Genomic DNA, 18451 nt, shown 5'->3' on the forward strand with positions numbered 1-18451 from the left:
TTGGGAGTTTTATAATCATAAATTTTATTAAGTTTATAATGATCAAATACTTGATTTTAAAGGATAGAGAAAAAATATATATTGACAAGAAGGCCATGTGGGAAAATACATATAATATATAATGATCGAATATATGCTGAATGAGATAAAAAGGTATCAACTTTAGGGATATTAAATAATATCAAGACTGTGGGCTACATAGAGCTATGACAGCTGAGTAACCAGATAAGTGGTTGACAGGGAAAAAATATTAGTTGTAGGTTTGATAAAGAAAATTTTATTCACTGTGCTAATTAAATAAAATTATGTGGGGGCCAATTTAGTCAAAAGGTTTTCTGGTTCTGGTCTAGAGTGGAAAAGGAGATCTAGAATGAAAACCTGAAAACCAATATTTAAGGGTGGACAAAAAAGTGCTATGTTTCTGACATATTTGCCAATAATCATTCATTAAGTTTATCTAAAATCAATATACTAATACTATTTCATAAATAGTACTATTCTTTGAGTCTCTGTACTGGGGATTTGTCAAACTTGGGTACCCAGGGTTATATACTGTCTATTCATATTAATAACAATTTCATTTTGTGGGGGGTATCAACAGAAGTCAGTTTTTCAGTGAATCTCTGAAAAGGATATTGTTACTCGATTTAAAATTAAATAAAGTTGGAGTAAATAAAAACAGGGAACGTGTAGTATTATCTACATAAAAAATAGAGAAAGGAAAGTGTGAAGAATTAGTGTTAGATATTCCAAGTTCAAGAAAAGGGAAGGCTAGAAAAATGAAAAGGAGACCTGGTGACAGGGATGTCCTTGGTATTGTCCAAGCATTTAATTTGGTTGGAATAATGAGGTTGAGAGCTGGAGAGGAGAGTGTTAATAAGTGTGCTTTGAGGTAGAACAATGCAGAAAGAATAACCTTTATTTTTTTCAGAAGTTGTTTTTGTGGAGTGAAAGTTAGGTTAATAGCTATAAGACATACATATTTGAAAAAAATATGTATTAGAGATTTGAGGTTGTTTCAGGTGGGGGGGTGATAGAGGGTGGGGGCAGGATTCCAGAGGGAAGAAAGGAAAAAGCATAGAACAGAATTGTCCCTGAATGCTGAAGGAAGGAGAGTTTCTCCAAAGAGTCAAAGATGTTGCAATGAAGAGATAGTTTCTTTAATCTCCAAAAAAGTAAAATTAATGGGTACATTGGATGGGTTTGAGAATTATTATTTCACATTATCTTTATTTGATTATTTTCAGGAAGGGTGGTAGAAAATTGTATGCAACAGTCATTAGACTAGAATTCTCATATTATTTTTCTTTGTTAATACAAAAGATTTTATTGGCTATAAGGCAAGCTAAAGTGTAAAGAAGCAATCATTTAAAAACTCCAAAGACTCTTACACAGGAAAGATTATGAAATAAATTAAGACTCCTGTCAGACTGAGCCTGGGAGGAAGGCTAGGCCTCATTTGCTTCAATCCTTGGGTTCTTGAAATTTCCACTGGGTGCAGTCAAAAATGTCTCTCTCAATATCATTGGCTGGAGTTCTCAGCAACTACAACTCCCAAGGAACAAATCTTGTACTGTTTCACTGTGGAATCCTTTCTAGGGCATGAGTTCTCATATTCTTTTTGGAAACAGGACTCTCAGTTGAAATAGAGAACAAATATAGTAATGATGATCCTTATGAAAAAGAGAACAAAAACCACAGTAATCATGATCCTTAAGTATCAGCCTAGTATTTCTCTTGGGTTGATAATACTTTTTATCAATTTATTAATAAGCTGGTAAGCACCCATCTTAAGCATTGACAAATTCCAATTCATCTTCTATCTTTTTATGGGTCAAAAAATTATACTATTGCTATTTAACAATATTCTTTATTGTTCTCACATAGTTTTACTCCTATATTATCAGATTTCATTCAACTGCAGTATACTAGGAAGCAATTTTTCTAAATTTTCAATAACATTTATATTTTTCAATAATATTATTTCTTATAGAGGCACATTCTTATTAGAGAGATAAATTCTTTCTTACTCTTTTTCATCTTCTGGATGTGAATTTTGCAGATGCAATATTCCCTTAAATTGCTGGTGTTAAGTTCTTCATTTACTTTATCTGTGTATTTAGTTTTTATTTGTTTTATATTATTTGCTTCCATTAAATGATTCTTTAGTACTTTTTCATATCTGACAGACAATAGATTTGACTAATAAATATTGAGTATGCTCATCTGCTTAAAAAAGACTTTTTTAATCTTCTGTCAGTAATTCACCCAGAAATTATGATACTCTAACATTTGGTGCATATGGGGGTGTAGGAGTATACTACTTGGAGAATAATTTTTTGGCATAAAGAATACTTCTAGTAATTACATTGCATGCCAATATATCATAGGAGATGGGAATTATTTTAGGTTTTTTGTATATCACTATAGTACCTTAGGTCACTACAAGATTTTCCTATTAAGCAATTTTGCTTAAGGACAAAAACTGAATTCAATAGCACAGGTTGTAGGAACTCATAACCTTTAATCATTTTACCAACTAATTTGGTCTACTGCCACTGTCAACTTCAGCTCTCTCTGATCTAGAATGAATTAGAATTTTTGCTGAGGCAATTCTTTTGTTCATCTGTATTGGGTGGAAGTCTATGAAGTATTGTAGAATTCTATAAACTTTTATCTCACAGAACTTTATCAATTTTCAAATAAAAGTCTACTCAATTTTCTAGTGCTTACATTAAAAATTATTTTATCATTTTAATAGGATTGTAGTTCCAAGACACTTCATTTCTTTTTCTAGATATATTTTTTCTGATGTCAATTTACTTGTGCCTAAAGGAGTTCCTTAAATATTTCTTACATGAAGACTGCTGATAATGAAAACTACCAGCATTTTTATGTCTGCAAATATTTTATTTAAATCTCATTTTAGAAATGTATTTATGAATTCCAGATTAAAAGTATTTTAGTATTTTAAAGATGTTTTATTATTTTTAATATAAGCATTTTTTTCTACAAGAAACTTACCTTTGCTTTTTTTGTACATAATATGTCTTTTCCTTTCTGTATGCATTGAAATTTAAATTTTGACTTTGAGAAATCTGATTATGATGCATCTTGGTGTAACTTTCTTCAGCAAGAAAGCTAGGTTTCTTCTGCTGGATTTCATAGATCTGTCACTATAGGTTAATTTTTACTTACTATATTAAATAGAAATTTCCTTTAAAGGGAATATTTTATTTTATTTTTTTTTCCCCTTTATTTTATTTTATTTTTTTTTTTAAAGTTGTAGATTTACAATTTTTTGTGCTTTGGTTTCAATTATACAATGATCAGATACCCATCCCTCCACCAGTGCCCATTTTCCACCACCATGGATAATATCCCTCCCACCCCCATCCCCCCATCCCCCCGTCTCTGTGGCAGGGCAATCCCCTGTGTTCTCTCTCTCCTTTTGGGTGTTGTGGTCTGCAAAAGAGGCATTGAGTGGCAAACATGTTCAGTCCATAGTCTACTTTCGACATGCATCTCCCCTCCTGGGAGGATCCTCCAAACATCCTTTATTTGGTGCTCCCTTCTCTATCTGAATAGCCCTTTCCTCTAGGATACCCGGCTGGCCTCTAAGTTATGGAGTAATCCTCCCGGTGCTGATCTCAGCTATTCTTGGGTATTAATCTCATACTTTGTTACTTTATATCCCCCAGATGAATGCAATCTTTCTATGTCTATCCCTCTCTTTCTGACTCATTTCGCTTAGCATGATACTTTCCATATTGTACCACTTGTATGTAAATTTCATGACTTCATCTTTTCTAAGAGCTACATAGTACTCCATTGTGTAGATGTACCAAAGTTTCTTTAACCAGTCATCTGTTCTTGGGCATTCAGGTTTCTTCCAGTTTCTGGCTATTGTAAAGAGGGCTGCAATGAACAAACAAGTGCAGATGTCACTTCGACTATACATTTTTGCCTCTCTGGGATATATTCCCAGGAGTGGTATTGCTGGGTCAAATGGGAGCTCAATTTCTAATTTTTTGAGAATCGTCCATACTGTTTTCCAGAAGGGCTGAACCAGTGGACATTCCCACCAACAGTGAAGGAGTGTCCCTTTCTCGCCACATCCACGCCAGCATCGGTTGCTTTTGTTCTTTTGAATGTGGGCCAGTCTCTGAGGTGTGAGATGGTATCTCATTGTGGTTTTGATCTGCATCTCCCTGATGATTAATGATGTAGAGCATTTTCTCATGTGCTTTTTTGCCATTCGGATTTCTTCTTTGAGAAAGTTTCTGTTCATTTCATTGCCCCATTTTTGGATGGGGTTGGATGTTTTCTTCTTGTGGAGTTTAACCAGTATTTTGTATATTAAAGGGAATATTTTAAACACATGTTTTTTGTGATAGTAGAAAAACAATTAAAAGTAAACTTGCAAGGGGGTACGGTGCCGCCAACAGGACTGTCTGTACCTGTGAGGCGAGTGCATCAGCAGCCTGATGGCATGGTCAGACTTTCAGATACCCCAAAATTGCTGCTGTGCCTTTGGCCAGACCCCAAAAACTTGGGGCAAAGTTTGCCAAGAAAGTAAATGACCAAAAGTTAGGTGTGTGGGAGACACACCCACAAACCACCTCCGGCTCAGCTATATAATTGGAGGCAAGGCCTCTCTGGTTCCTGATTGAACTGCTTAATGGCCATGATCCCAGAGACTCAAAAACGAATCTCGGAATCCAAAGGCTTTTGGCAGAAATGCGTCCTGTTGCTGCAGTGGGTTGCTGGCTCTTGCCCAATCCAGGTGGGAATAGGTTTTGGGCCTTGACCTGTTCTCCTGGCAGCTAGTGGCCGCCATCCTCCAGAGGCCACAGGACAGTCAGGTTTGGGCCTGCAGTGACGAGACACGCAGGGCCTCACCAGTTGGGGGTGGAACCAGCCCTTTCCTCCCCATCCCAACAAGACCCTGAGTTGCAGTCTACGGATGGCCTCTCTGGCTCCTGATCAAGCAGACTGATGGCCATGATCCCAGAGACTTGGAGACAGGTCTTGAAACCCAGTGGCTTTTGGCAGAAATGCATCTGGACTGCATACAAGGTGGCCGCTGCCTCAGAGCTTATTGGAAAGCCAGGTATGAGCCAGTGGTGACGGGGCAATTGCAGTCTCATGGGAAGGGGAGCAATACCAGCTCATCCTTCACACCCTACAGAGGTCACGAGTTACCCCCCACGAGTGGCTCTCCAGCATGGCCATGGCTCCAGAGGCAAAAAATCTTAATCCAGAGCCCGGCAGCTTGCGGCAGAAAAGTGAATGGACGATGTGTTAAACTACAGCGCCATGCCACCCCAGGAGGGAAAGGGTGTTTCTCCCTTCCGCCTTTCCTCCCCTGTCCCCCCTGGCAACAAGCTGGCCACCGCCTCAGAGCTTATAGGAAAGTCAGGTATGAGCCAGCAGTGACGGGGCAACCGCAGTCTCATGGGAAGGGTGGCGGTACCGGCTCGTCCTTCATGCCCTACCACAGTCATAAGTTGCTCCCCACGAGCGGTTCTTCGGCACAGTCATAACACCAGAAACCAATCTCGTAATGATCTGGCTCTTTGCAGAAATCCAAAATCATTATACGACATTTTTTATATGATTTACGCAGCCAACATGGCTGACCCAAGTTCGATTCCTCCGCCCCTCTCAGAGAGCCCAGCAAGCTACTGAGAGTATCTCGCCCACACGGCAGAGCCTGGCAAGCACTCCGTGACGTATTTGATATGCCAAACACGGTAACAACAAAGTCTCCGATGGAGACGTTACTGGGCCCGCTCGAGCAAATCGATGAACAATGGGAGGACAGTGACAGTGACAGTCTCATACCAGCTATAGAAAACAAAGTATTTCACAATGCCTTTTCAGCAATTCTTATTGTTGGGGGGGGGGAGATTCTAAACAATAATGGTGCATCTTTTGTCAAAATGATGAATGTAATCAATGTAGAAAAGAGTTAAGTAGAAATCATCTGCCTCAAAGGCATTGGGAGAGGAGGGAGGGGGGGTATATTGGGGTTCTTGGTGGTGAAAAATGAGTACTGGTGAAGGGAAAGGTGTTTTATCATTGTATGACCGAGACTTAAACCTGAAAGCTTTGTAACTTTTGCCACAGTGATTCAATAAATAAATATAAAAAGAAAAAAATAAATAAAATTATGTGCAATAGCACAGCGGGTAGGGCGTTCGCCTTACAAGCGGCCAACATGGCCGACCCGAGTTCGATTCCTCCGCCCCTCTCGGAGAGCCCGGCAAGCTACCGAGAGTATTCGATATGCCAGACACAGTAACAACAAAGTCTCCAATGGAGACGTTACTGGGCCCGCTCGAGCAAATCGACGATCAACGGGAGGGCCTTTACCTTTACCTTTACCTTATGAAAAAAAAAGTAAGGTGGAGTTCATGCCCTATTCAATCAGCTAATCAGTGGCTGAATAAATAGCAGTACTCCTACATAAAACAAAACAAAACAATAAAAGTAAACTTGCACAATAAAGGACTGACTTAACTCTGAAATCATAAAATGTAGAACGTGATGATACTTGAGAAAAGTGTCCATTGTCACTCAGATGGACAGAAAATAAAGCCAGAAGAATCAACAATCTCATAACCAACAATTGGTTAAACTTTATTCTGTGTTTGGAGTCTGGGCTGAAGCAATAGCACAGCGGTAGGGTGTGTTTGCCTTGCAAGCCGCTTGCTCGGCCCAGCTAGGTTCTATTCCTCTGCCCCTCTCGGAGAGAGCCCCACAAGCCACCAAGAGTATTTTGCCCGCACAACAAAGCCTGGCAAGCTCCCCACGACGTATTCTATATGTCAAACACAGTAACAAGAAGTCTCAAAAAGGAGACATTACTGGGCCCACTCGAGCAAATCGATGAACAACGGGAGGACAGTCCAGTGCAGTGCAGTTTGGAGTCTAGGCGTAATACAGAAGCTCAGGTACTTGCTTTGTATGTATCTGACTTATGTTTGATCTGTGGAACCCTGTATGGTCCCATAAGTCAACCAAGAGTGATTCCTGTGATCAGAGGTAGGAGTAAGCTCTGAGCACAGTCAGGTATGGTCTCACTTATTTTCCACAACAATCAAAAAAAAAATGTATTCTGGGTGGATCTGGACATAATGTGAATGATTGTGGTAGGGGAGAAAGAAGCAAAAGAGGGCTGGAGAGAGAGCTCAATGAACTGATTCATGTGGGAGGTCCAGATTCAATCCCTGGTATCACAGTTTCCCTGAAAACCTCCAGGAGAAACTTAAGTACAGAGTCAGGAGTAGTCCCCAAATACCCTCAGGAATAGCTCTAAAACAAACTGAAAAGAAGAGAAAAATAAATTAGATGAAGAAAAATACTACTTAAAAACCGTATATTAATGTCTATTGTGAGGACAAATGAAATGTGAAAATTTTATGAAAAAAATCAGCCAAATATCTGTCTAATGAAAAAATATGACAAAGCTTATTTACTATGAAAAGAGAAACCTTTAAAGGGAGGCTTAAGTATAAAAATTAGTATTTTTGTTGGATTCAATACATTTAAAAAGATGAAAATATAACTTCATTATAATGAATTAATATGAGATCCCCAAATACAGTAACTTGTAAGTTTACATATATGAAAGGGAAAAATTGAAAATAAATTTAAAAGAAGAATAATTCCTTCAGGTAAATTCAAAAGAACTCACTATGCTTGGGGGGGGGGCATTCATAAAACGATTACTCATTTTTCCATATCTCAGCTTAATAATATAAAAACACATCAATGAACATAGATATCCAGAAACATATATCTTTGTGGACTAGAGTTTTTGTAATATGTGTATTTAAAATCCTTTCATAGAATAATTGGTCATAAGGTTGTTTTATTCTTAATATTTTAACAGATATTCCATTTTACATGGTGGCTGCATTCCCACCAACCTACGTGACCAATGATAGATAAATAAAGAATAGAATGCTATTGCAATTGAATAGTACTCAGCTAAATAAAAAAATAGATGAAATATTGCTATGTAATGCTATATGGATAGTCCTTGAGGGAATTATGCTAAATGAAATAAGTCAAAGAAAAAATTCTACATGAAATTTATAAACATTAAAGCAAATAGACAAATAAAACTAAGAGAAAACAAATATCCTGAAAACAGAATGCTGTTACCAGAAGAAATTAGGCATAGGATGGTAAATAACTCAGGTAAAGAGGTCAGTGATATGATTGTGATATAAACTAGACTTTTTATGATGACATTAAGACAGCAGATATAGAATTATAATGTTTTAATACGGACTTAATATAATGATGTAAAACAATTTTGCCTCAATTTAAAATGTCTTGAATTGTGGTATACAAAATATTCTATTTACACAATCTGGCAAGCACAGATTTTGTGGGTTTGTAATTTTCCATCTTTTTGTATAGATTTTTGCACAAATTGACATATTGTTTTTTTTGTGATAAAATATAATTGTTTAGAATATGAGTTGAAAAGAACTGTCAAAATTATAAGTAGATTTCTATGCAAAAAATGTTTAAAAATCTATAAAACTGCATATTTATTTTGTTGGTTCGATGAAGAAAAAAATATTTGCTGTCTGAACAGTTGAGATTATGTTTGGTGTCTGTGGAAATCTCCCTTTCTGAAATTGAACTAATACAGCACAAGTTATTAAGTGGTGAAGTGGATATCATCAAATGGTCTGTGAAAAAGAACTCTTAGAGTTATGGGGAAAGTATCTTTACTTAATAGAAATGTTAGAACTTCCTGGACTCATTTATTGTTTAGTTAGGAGTGCACCAAAGTTTGCTTCTTTTCTATCAGATATCAAGGTCAACACTATTATTTTCAGTTAAATCCTACAGAGTTCTCATTGAACGTTAAATAAAAGTCACCTTGTTTCAGTGGAGCTACCATGGAGATATTAAAAAGGTGGAAAAGTATAAATCTAAGGAGTTTTTACAAAAGCTTTGTTATTTTATTGCATAAGATACAGAATAACTTGGCTTCCAAACTGAGACAGGGTAATCTTAAATGTGCATTTATAAATGTCAAAATGATGCCAATCTCAAAAAGGAACTTTTCAGAAAAGCATTAAAGGGATTAAATGGAGAAATTGCTTTTATATTATTATAACAAAGTAGAGCATAATTTGAAGATATTAGTCTATCAGGCTCAGTTGAAAAATATTTGTCCATGAAAATATTCAAGTGTTTTAGTAAAATAGATTTTATTCTAAAAATAGAATCAAACCTTTAAGCCCTTAGCTCAATGACCTAAAATGATTTTATCACATCCAAGTGTCATTTTTTATAAGATACTTTTATTTGCAAAAATGATAAGAACAAGAGTTCTATGCAATTGTTTTCAATCGTTCTATTCTAAATTTTGTCCTATGACTGAGAAATAAATACCCAAAGCATTTTTGTGAGTAAAATTTAGAATGGTTTCTAAATTGTCCTAGAATATATTCTTCCATTTTCAGTTAAGAATGTGGCTAAACATTGTATTGAAAGGGTTTGGAGCTTCTGGTCTGCCATTTACTGGAATTTTCTATTTAATGTAGACTGGTAGTCTTTTTCTGGAGATGTTCAAATTATTTTTGTACAGTTATGTAATCTCATTAATTTCCTCACATTCTTTATGAGCTATAATACTGATATTATTCTTTCTAAAGTGAAAGAATTTGAGGCCCAGAGACAAAATGATTAATGATGAAACAGTAAAGAAAAACTGCTTATACAACCACAGACAATTGGTGTGGGCACTTCCAATTAACATAACTCAACTTGCTCTTCTTTTTTGAATGAGTCCCTTGGTGCTATCACCAGTCTGTTTTAAAGGTCTCTGGGAATCTGGTGAAACAAGCAACAACAGGAGATGTAGGTCAGCCCAGGAAAGAAAATGCTATTTCTCTCTATGATTTTATGAACTTTTCCCACTCCCTAATTCCTAGAATTTATAGATAAAAGTTAAAGATAAAGTAGGATTTTATAGACAAGCAGTTGGAAAGTTGTCTAAGTTCAGGGAAAAAAATAGGTTTTGGTCTTATTTAAGAGCTGAAGCTACTGACATGCACATGCAGGGTTTTTTTTCTCCTTGTATCTGTAGTCTTTTTGGACGGCTGCTCATATAGGCAGAAGCAGATGTGCTGAAGCCTTGGCGTAATCTTGCAGGATTTAGGAAAACAGAAAAAAATTTTTTTTAAAGTTTGATCTAAGACTCAGAGTAAAATCACAATTAGAAAGGTTTCTTCCCCCGCCCCCATTTTCACTGAAATTCACTTTTAAAAACATAATAGTTACTATTCCTCAACTATTAAGTGGCAGGGGTTGCTTTAAGAATTTCACCAGTTTTACCTTGCACAGCTTGTTTAAATGTAAGGAGAGAGCCATTATCATTTTGCCCCACTTTTAAATGAGAAGAGCAATGAGAGTGAAATTATATATTTTGTTTGTTCTTGTATGTGTTGCTATTTAAGTTTCTTGTTCTAGGATTTGAGCACTCCCTGCTCGCCACCCCAGGCCCCCACCAGTCACCCTGTGGTCCCCAGGTGACCTTGTGCTGGGGAGTCAAACCTGGTTCTTTCACATGCAAAGCAGCAACTAGCCCTCTGAATTATCTCCCTAGTTCCAGGGATTTTTACTCCTAACAGCTCTGACACACTAATCTCTGGTGCTAAAATGTTGTTTTGTTTTGATATCACTATTAGGGTTTCTAATTCCATGGAAACTGTACTAACAGCAATGTAACGTTTTTTCAATCCAGTGTTTTTCAATCCAGCTCACTGGATTGAAATGGAGTTTGGCAAAAATCAAATGCAAACTCCAAGGGCTATGATCAGTGAGGTTAGATTGGGAGTCTTCCATACTCTTGATTAGTAAAGGGATCCAGAAACATCTTGCCCATAGTAAATCAGCAGCCAAGTAGTGACTGCAAGAAAGACCATGAGAGTTTGCTATAGGAAGGTCTAAGAGATGTGGGCTTCTGGAACCTAATATGACATGGACAGAGACACAGATGGATAGAAGGATGGATGGATAGATACATGGATGGACAGATATAGCCAGACAAATTTATCTGGCATTCACATAACTAGAAAGTTTAAATATTTTTTGCTGAATTAATATGCCACTTTAACTATTTCAACATTTCCAAGATATGCTCTGAAAAAATAAAATTAACAAGAGGCAGGGTCAGAAAAGCATGAAATTTATTTTCTTCTGAAGGCAAAGTTATTGCTCAGCATATCAGAATCTTTACTTATTTGCTCAACTTTTTTTTTCTTTTTGGGTCATACCTGGCGATGCACAGGGGTTACTCCTGATTCTGCACTCAGGAATTATTCCTGGTGGTGCTCAAGGGACCGTTTGGGATGCTGGGAATTGAACCTGGGCCAGACCACGTGCAAGGCAAATGCCCTACCCACTGTGCTATCACTCCAGCCCCAATTTTTCTATTTTTTAAATTAATATTTACATGCCAATTATTTTGTATGCATGCCTTACATTTTGATCATTTATTATTGGTCAAAATATTATAATTGATCATAGAATCCTAAACAATGAGCCTTTATATGAATATTATTTTAGCGTACTATTGTCTCCCTGGACACAGGACAATTATAAATTATTTCTCCTCTTAAATGCTTTCTACTTAACAGCCTACATATAGAATACAGGTATATAATGCATAAAAAACAGTATTTTTTCTTTTAAAAAGTTTTCATAAATACAATTTTCACTCATCTTAAAGTATCAATGTGACATAATTTTGTTTTTTAGACAAATAGCTATGTATATGCTGAGTTTCTGTAAATCTAATTCATTAACTCTATCTAATTTAAAGTCGAATGTGCAAAATTTTTCTCCTGTTTTGATTGCAGGTTGCATTCTGAGTAAAAATGCTTTAATGGAAAGCTGTTTATAAAAGATTAGTTGGTTTTTGGATCATAATTCCAATACCCTACCTAACTAAATTGTTATTCTAATTTGAAGGAGGTACACAAAGCTTAACATAGGGGTGAACAACTGCTAAAGAAGTCCATGGCCTTTAATGCAGCTTTGCCAGAAGCCCTGAATGTTCTCCTTTAAAGGTACCGATGTGGGAGCTAAGTACGGTTCTAGGTAGGGTTCGTGCCTTCACAAGGCCAACTTGAGTTTGATCCCCAGAAACTCATATGATCTCCTGAGCATGCAGGGAGGAGTGATCCCTGAATATAGAGCCAGGAGTAAGCCCTGAGCACAACCTGGTATGGCCGAAAAAACCCAAAAGAAACAATAAAGGTAAAGATGGATCAGAGACATGGTACAGGCCTTAAGGAGCTTGCCCATCATGGTGGAATCCCACAAATTCCCTGAGTAATATCACATCAATTTCAGAGCCCTCACCACTGCAGGAGCACCTCATATCTCTCCTTAGAGGTCCCCAGTCATTGCCATGGTGGCCCATCTACTCCTCTACACTGCGTGGCCTGTGCTTCACAGCTTCGTTGGGCTGTCACTTTAACTGCAGGGCTGGAAGGCTGAGAGCTCATAAGAAGAGTCTGTAGGTCTCCAGAACACTTGGGAGCCCCTATGTATCACAAAGGGCACAGAAACCCTTTTTTGGAGGTATTCAGGCACTATATGCAGCTTACTTACTTTTCGTTTGAGAAGGAATGCAGATTTAAAACTACAGAGACAAACTAATTGATAATCTCAAAGCAAGCATACTTAGAATACAAAGAGGACATTGTAAGAGCAATTGGAACCTGACCACCCCACAGAAAAAGGTAGACGCGTAAGTACAGAGAACAAAGAAAGGATGGTTACAGAAGCAAAAACTTAGAATTTATACAAAGGAAATCAATTATTTCATTTCATAATCTTTCTAAATGTCAATGACCTAAATTCATCATCAAAAGACACAGAACAACGATAGATTAGAAAACCAAATCCAACCTTCTGTTTCCTATAAGACATGCACTTGAATAATGACAATAAATGCATCTTTAAAGTTAAGGGTTGAAAAACTATCTTACAAGCAAAATAATCATCTATAAAAAGCCCAGGATGCCATAATTAGGCAACACAGACTTCAAATCAGAACTCAACTCTGGCTGTTATTATTGCTATTATCAGTTTAGGTCCACACCCATTGGTGCTCAGGGCCTTCTCCTGGCTCTGCACTCAGTAATCACTCTTGTTGGTTCTTGGCATTATGCTGTAGTATAAACTCTTGAGGCTCAAGAGTACCTTAGAGACATTATTTTTCTGCATTCCTTTATCATGGTATATGTTCAGTAAATATTGTTGACTAAAAGAATCCTCATTATTTTGCCCAACAGTACATTCTCTAAATCATTCTAAAAATGTCTTAAAAAACACTTGAGCCATATTACCTGATTCTCAGTCCAATCATTTTTATCATAAACTTGTATTTAAATTTAAATATAAGTGATATTTGGACTAATCTTTCTTTCTTTCTTTCTTTCTTTCTTTCTTTCTTTCTTTCTTTTCTTTCTTTCTTTCTTTCTTTTTTGGCTTTTTGGGTCACACCCGGCAATGCACAGGGGTTACTCCTGGCTCTGCACTCAGGAATCACTCCTGGCGGTGCTCAGTGGACCATATGGGATGCTGGGAATCGAACCTGGGTCGGCTATGTGCAAGGCAAACACCCTACCTGCTGTGCTATCACTCCAGTCCCTGTTCTAATTTTTGAATACAAATAAATTCATCACATTGAAGACTACCATTTCAATGACTTGCTAAATTTTCTGGTTTTTAAAATAAAATAAAATAAAAGGTTTCTTAGTGTATTCCTGAGTTTTGCTGAAAGCTTCTCTGACCTTATCTAGTGGCTGGTTGATAGTTTTCTAAGAAATAATATTTATATGAGAATATTTTGGATGTTTATAAAAATTATATTTGGATGTTTATAAAAGTTATGTTTGGATGTTTATAAAAGTTGTATTGAGTGAGCAAATGTGTATCATAGGAATCTCTGATTAACTTTTAAGTTGTTTTCCTTATGTGGAAGAAACAATTCAAAGTTTCTGTGAAATGTTTTCTTAATAAAAATAAATCAGGAACAATAAGTAAAATGGAAACTCATGATATCTTGTTGGTGAAGTGAATAGAATAAGAAAACAATATAACGTAATTGAATGCTCCCTCATGATGTTAGTGAAAATGTTTGACAAGCCAAACTTGAAGAACCCTAGAGATAGTGATGATGAAAGATAAATGGACACTTGTCAAAATATTAGCTCTATTATTTCATTTTAACAAAAACTGTGTTCATGGACTCTATAAACCACTTACATGGACATGGATAAGATGATCCAGCAATGTAATTGATGTGATATGTCACAATTACTGCCAATATAAGCTTTCTTATTTCTAGAAGAAGTTCATGTTTTGGCAAATTTGAAATTATGGCACATTGTGTGATCTCCTTAGCACTCCATCTGTTGAAAATAACCTGTGCAGATGTCTATGTGCCAATCTCTTTGCAATGGTGACTTGACTAAAATTAGGTTATGTAGTAGATAACTAACAGTATAAATGATGCACATACTTTTGAATTTAATATATTTAATTTTTGTTGTTATGAGCATACAGATAAAAACCTAAATAAGGCTAAATTTTAATAATAGATCATTCAAAAATTAATCATATTGGTAAACAGATTTAATTGCAAATGTCTCCAAGCTATTCACAGAGCTATATTATGTAAGATCAAGGAAGTCTTTTTTTGCAAATTGAAAATAAAATTATTTCATTTGGAAATGAAAATCCTCAAAAGATAAAGTTGATTTGAAAATAAATGTCCAAAACATATAATCCAAAATCAAATTCATGCAGTTTGTTCCTTTGACTGATTTAAATACTTAGAGTTCCAATCTAGCCACTTTATTTATGAGCCTTCTGCTCTATGGAGATCCCAGAAGGCAGCAGATGCTGTTTAGGAAAGAGCAAAACAATCCAGTGTAGAGAGATAAAGCTATCCCCAGCATGATGAAATTCCTTCTTATATGATTTTGGTTCTAGTATTCTTCTTCTTCTTTCATTCAATTTAAATAGATAGAATCATGAATGGCTTTATCACTAGTTATGCAATTGAGGTAAAGGCTTGAAAAATCTTCTAGTGAGAAGTTTCAAGCATTTATGAGAAGTAAATAGTGAAAAAAATCATTGTCTTTGTTACATGTATTTTGTTTCAAATTATGGTTCCATAGGACCAGAGAGGTAATATAAAGGTTAAGATGCTTGCCTAGCATGCAGCCAACCCCAGTTCAATCCAGGGCACTGTTTATGGTCCTGAGCACTGCCAGGAGAGATCCATGAGCACAAAGTCAGGAATACCACCTAAGAACTACTGGGCATGACATCCCCCCACCAAAAAACTATCTCTTATCTATCTATCTATCTATCTATCTATCTATCTATCTATCTATCTATAATGCTTCCTCGGGGCTATGGAATTTCAGCTCAAAGGACTGTAATGTATACCTGGCATGTGAAAGGCCCCAATAAGATTGCCAGCATAACAAGGCTTCCTAAGAAGTGTCAGGTGTAGCCCTGGTGGCCCCTAACATCGCTAAGCCTGAGCAGTTCTATATTGACAATGCTAGGTACCAAAATATCAGACCCAAAGACATGGGATAAGTATTACCAAAATTAGCTCCTAACTGCTCTGTCCCCAAACCACCAAATGTCAGAAAGTTACTCCAAATAAAATTCAAAACAATAATGAAAATTGTGGCCCCTTACTTTTAAGAAAACAGGAGAGAATATTCATATAATTTGGGGGGAAGTGATGGAGTCACGGAGTCACGGTCCTCCCGTTGTTCATCGATTTGCTCGAGCGGGCCCAGTAACGTCTCCATCGTGAGATTTGTCACTGTGTTTGGCATATTGAATATGTCACGGGTAGCTTGCCAGGCTCTGCCGTGCGGGCGAGATACTCTCGGTAGCTTGCCGGGCTCTCCGAGAGGGGCGGATGAATTGAACTCGGGTCAGCTATATTGGCTGCACGCAAGGCAAACACCCTACCGCTGTGCTATTGCTCCAGTCGGTGGAAGTGACATTTAAAATTATTTATTATGACTTTAATAGGAGGCATCATTATTAACTTAGTTATCAAGTGCTTCCAGGTGAGCAGCCATCGTTCTAGATACCATAAACCCAACATCCATAACTCCAATAAACTGTTTCATCCAAATGCAATATAAAAGAACAGATCAGAAACTAATTATAATCTAATGAAGGTTCAAACTGTAAAAGAAAACAAGTATTTCCTTCCTTGATACCATACTTAAGAGACTACCAAAATTTTGGTTTAACTAAGATATGCACCTAATGTTCTTTTTTCTTCTTATGTACTGACTATAGATGACATATGATGACAAGTTCATCTTTAATTATTTTCATTATCTACACACTGAAAAATATTTGTGTTTACTAGTACCAGAAAGTATATTAGGTGCTGGAATGTGATTTTAAATAAGGCATATAAAGATTAAAACTAGCCTGTGATAGAGAGGAAGATCTAATACAACAGCAAAATGATAAGGCCAGAATAGGGAAAAATTATATCTATAATGAAGTAAATAGGAACCCACTGAACTCGTGGTTATGTTATGTCACTGGAATATGTTTAAGTGGGAATCTGAGGGGAACAGGGTCAAGATGACTGGAACAGGATTAATCTTGCGTACATACACACACACACACACACACACACACACACACACACACACACAAAGACCCTGCACAACTGAACTGGCTACAGAATCCTGTGTGGGGGCTGCTCTTAGATTGGGGGTCCCTTAGGAAGCTCACTGAAGAACCCATCTCCAGATTTTTCACTGTGGAACAAGAAGCAGAGCTGACTTGAAAGCTAAGGATCGCTCCAAGGAGGGAGTGGGATAAAGCAGAGACTTCTAAGGTATGGACTTTGCCCTGGGGAAAAGGAAGGTGGAACCCCAAGGCTGTGAATTAGGATTCTCTTACTAAGTCTGATCCCGAGGCAAGCACTCGATCTGGCAGAGTGTTCAGGGCATTTGAAGCATTCCTGCATTAGCAGACCCATGCTAGCCAGAGGAGTCAACAATTCTGAACACTTTTGAAAGAAAGTAAAAAGCAGTCAGGGAAAATGGCAACATCGCAGGCCCATGGCAGAGAAGCAGTGGCTGAGGGTAAGAGCCTGAACCTCTGCATTAAGGTCCACATGGGAGGATGTTAATTTATGGAGGGGAGGACCGTGGGGCTTGGGTTTCACCCAGTTGTGCTCAGAGCTTACTGCTGGCCCTTTTCACTTGAAGTCTCTCCTGGTGTGCTTGGAAGACTAAATGCAGTTCAGGAGATTGGATCAGGTTCAGTCACATACATGCCAGGTGGTTTGCTTAAATCCTGTATTAACTCTCTAGCCTATGGGCTCTTCGTCACCACCACCACCCACCCTATTTAAAAAAAAAATAATTCACCATGAATTGCAAAGTTATTTTTGACTAGGTTTCAGGAATCCAGTATTTCAACACCAACCCTTTCCAAGTGGACACTTCCCTCCCTCAATGCGCCTCCCCACCTACCTGCCTCTATGAGAGGTATTTTTTTTTTAAAAACTTTTGCACTATAGTTTGCAGTATTGTTGCAAATAGGGTTTTATGCATAACACTTTTCTGCCTTTCAGCTTCCTCCCTCACTTCCTCCCTCCCTCCCTCCCTCCCTGATTGTTTCCCTTCAGCATTATTGTAATCTTCCTTTCCCTCTCTGGGGTGTCCATTCTTACTATTATTATTCACATAGTACTAAAAGTTCTAGCCACTTGCAATTTAAAATAGATGTGGATTAAATTTACTCTAATCAGAAAAGAAGTCAAATTGTCATTATCTGCAGAGGACATGGTGTGATATATCGATAACTTTAAGGGTTTCACACATATGCACACACAAAATCTCCTAGAAACAATATACTTGTAACTGTCAGGTGGTAGACCACAGAGTCACACACAAAAAGTCAGTTGTGTTTTTATATGTAAACTATGATGCAGAAGAGAAAAAAATGAAAAGAAGTAATTACTTTTATCCAAACATCATCCAAACTGTAGCACCCAATAACCCAGTCATTAGCAAAGTCTGTGAAAAACATATACAAAGAAAGCTTTAAATCACTTTTAAAAAATAGAAAAAGATATGAGGAAAAAGAAACATAATCCGTGTTTAAGGACTTGAAAGAAATACCATAAAAATGATCATCCTATGCGAAGCATTGTTTGGGTTCCATGTAATTCCTATCAAAATGTCCATGGACTTAGAACAAATACTGCTAAAATTTATATTGAGCAGTAAAACTCCCTGAAGAGCAAAAGCAATTCTGAGATAAAAGAAAATAGGAAGCATTGCATTCCTTAATTTAATTAACTAATTTCTTTTTAATGAAGCAAGTTAGCTTT

This window comes from Sorex fumeus, unplaced genomic scaffold (genome assembly GCF_029834395.1).
Source record: "Sorex fumeus unplaced genomic scaffold, SorFum_2.1 ptg000024l, whole genome shotgun sequence".
NCBI lineage: Eukaryota > Metazoa > Chordata > Mammalia > Eulipotyphla > Soricidae > Sorex > Sorex fumeus.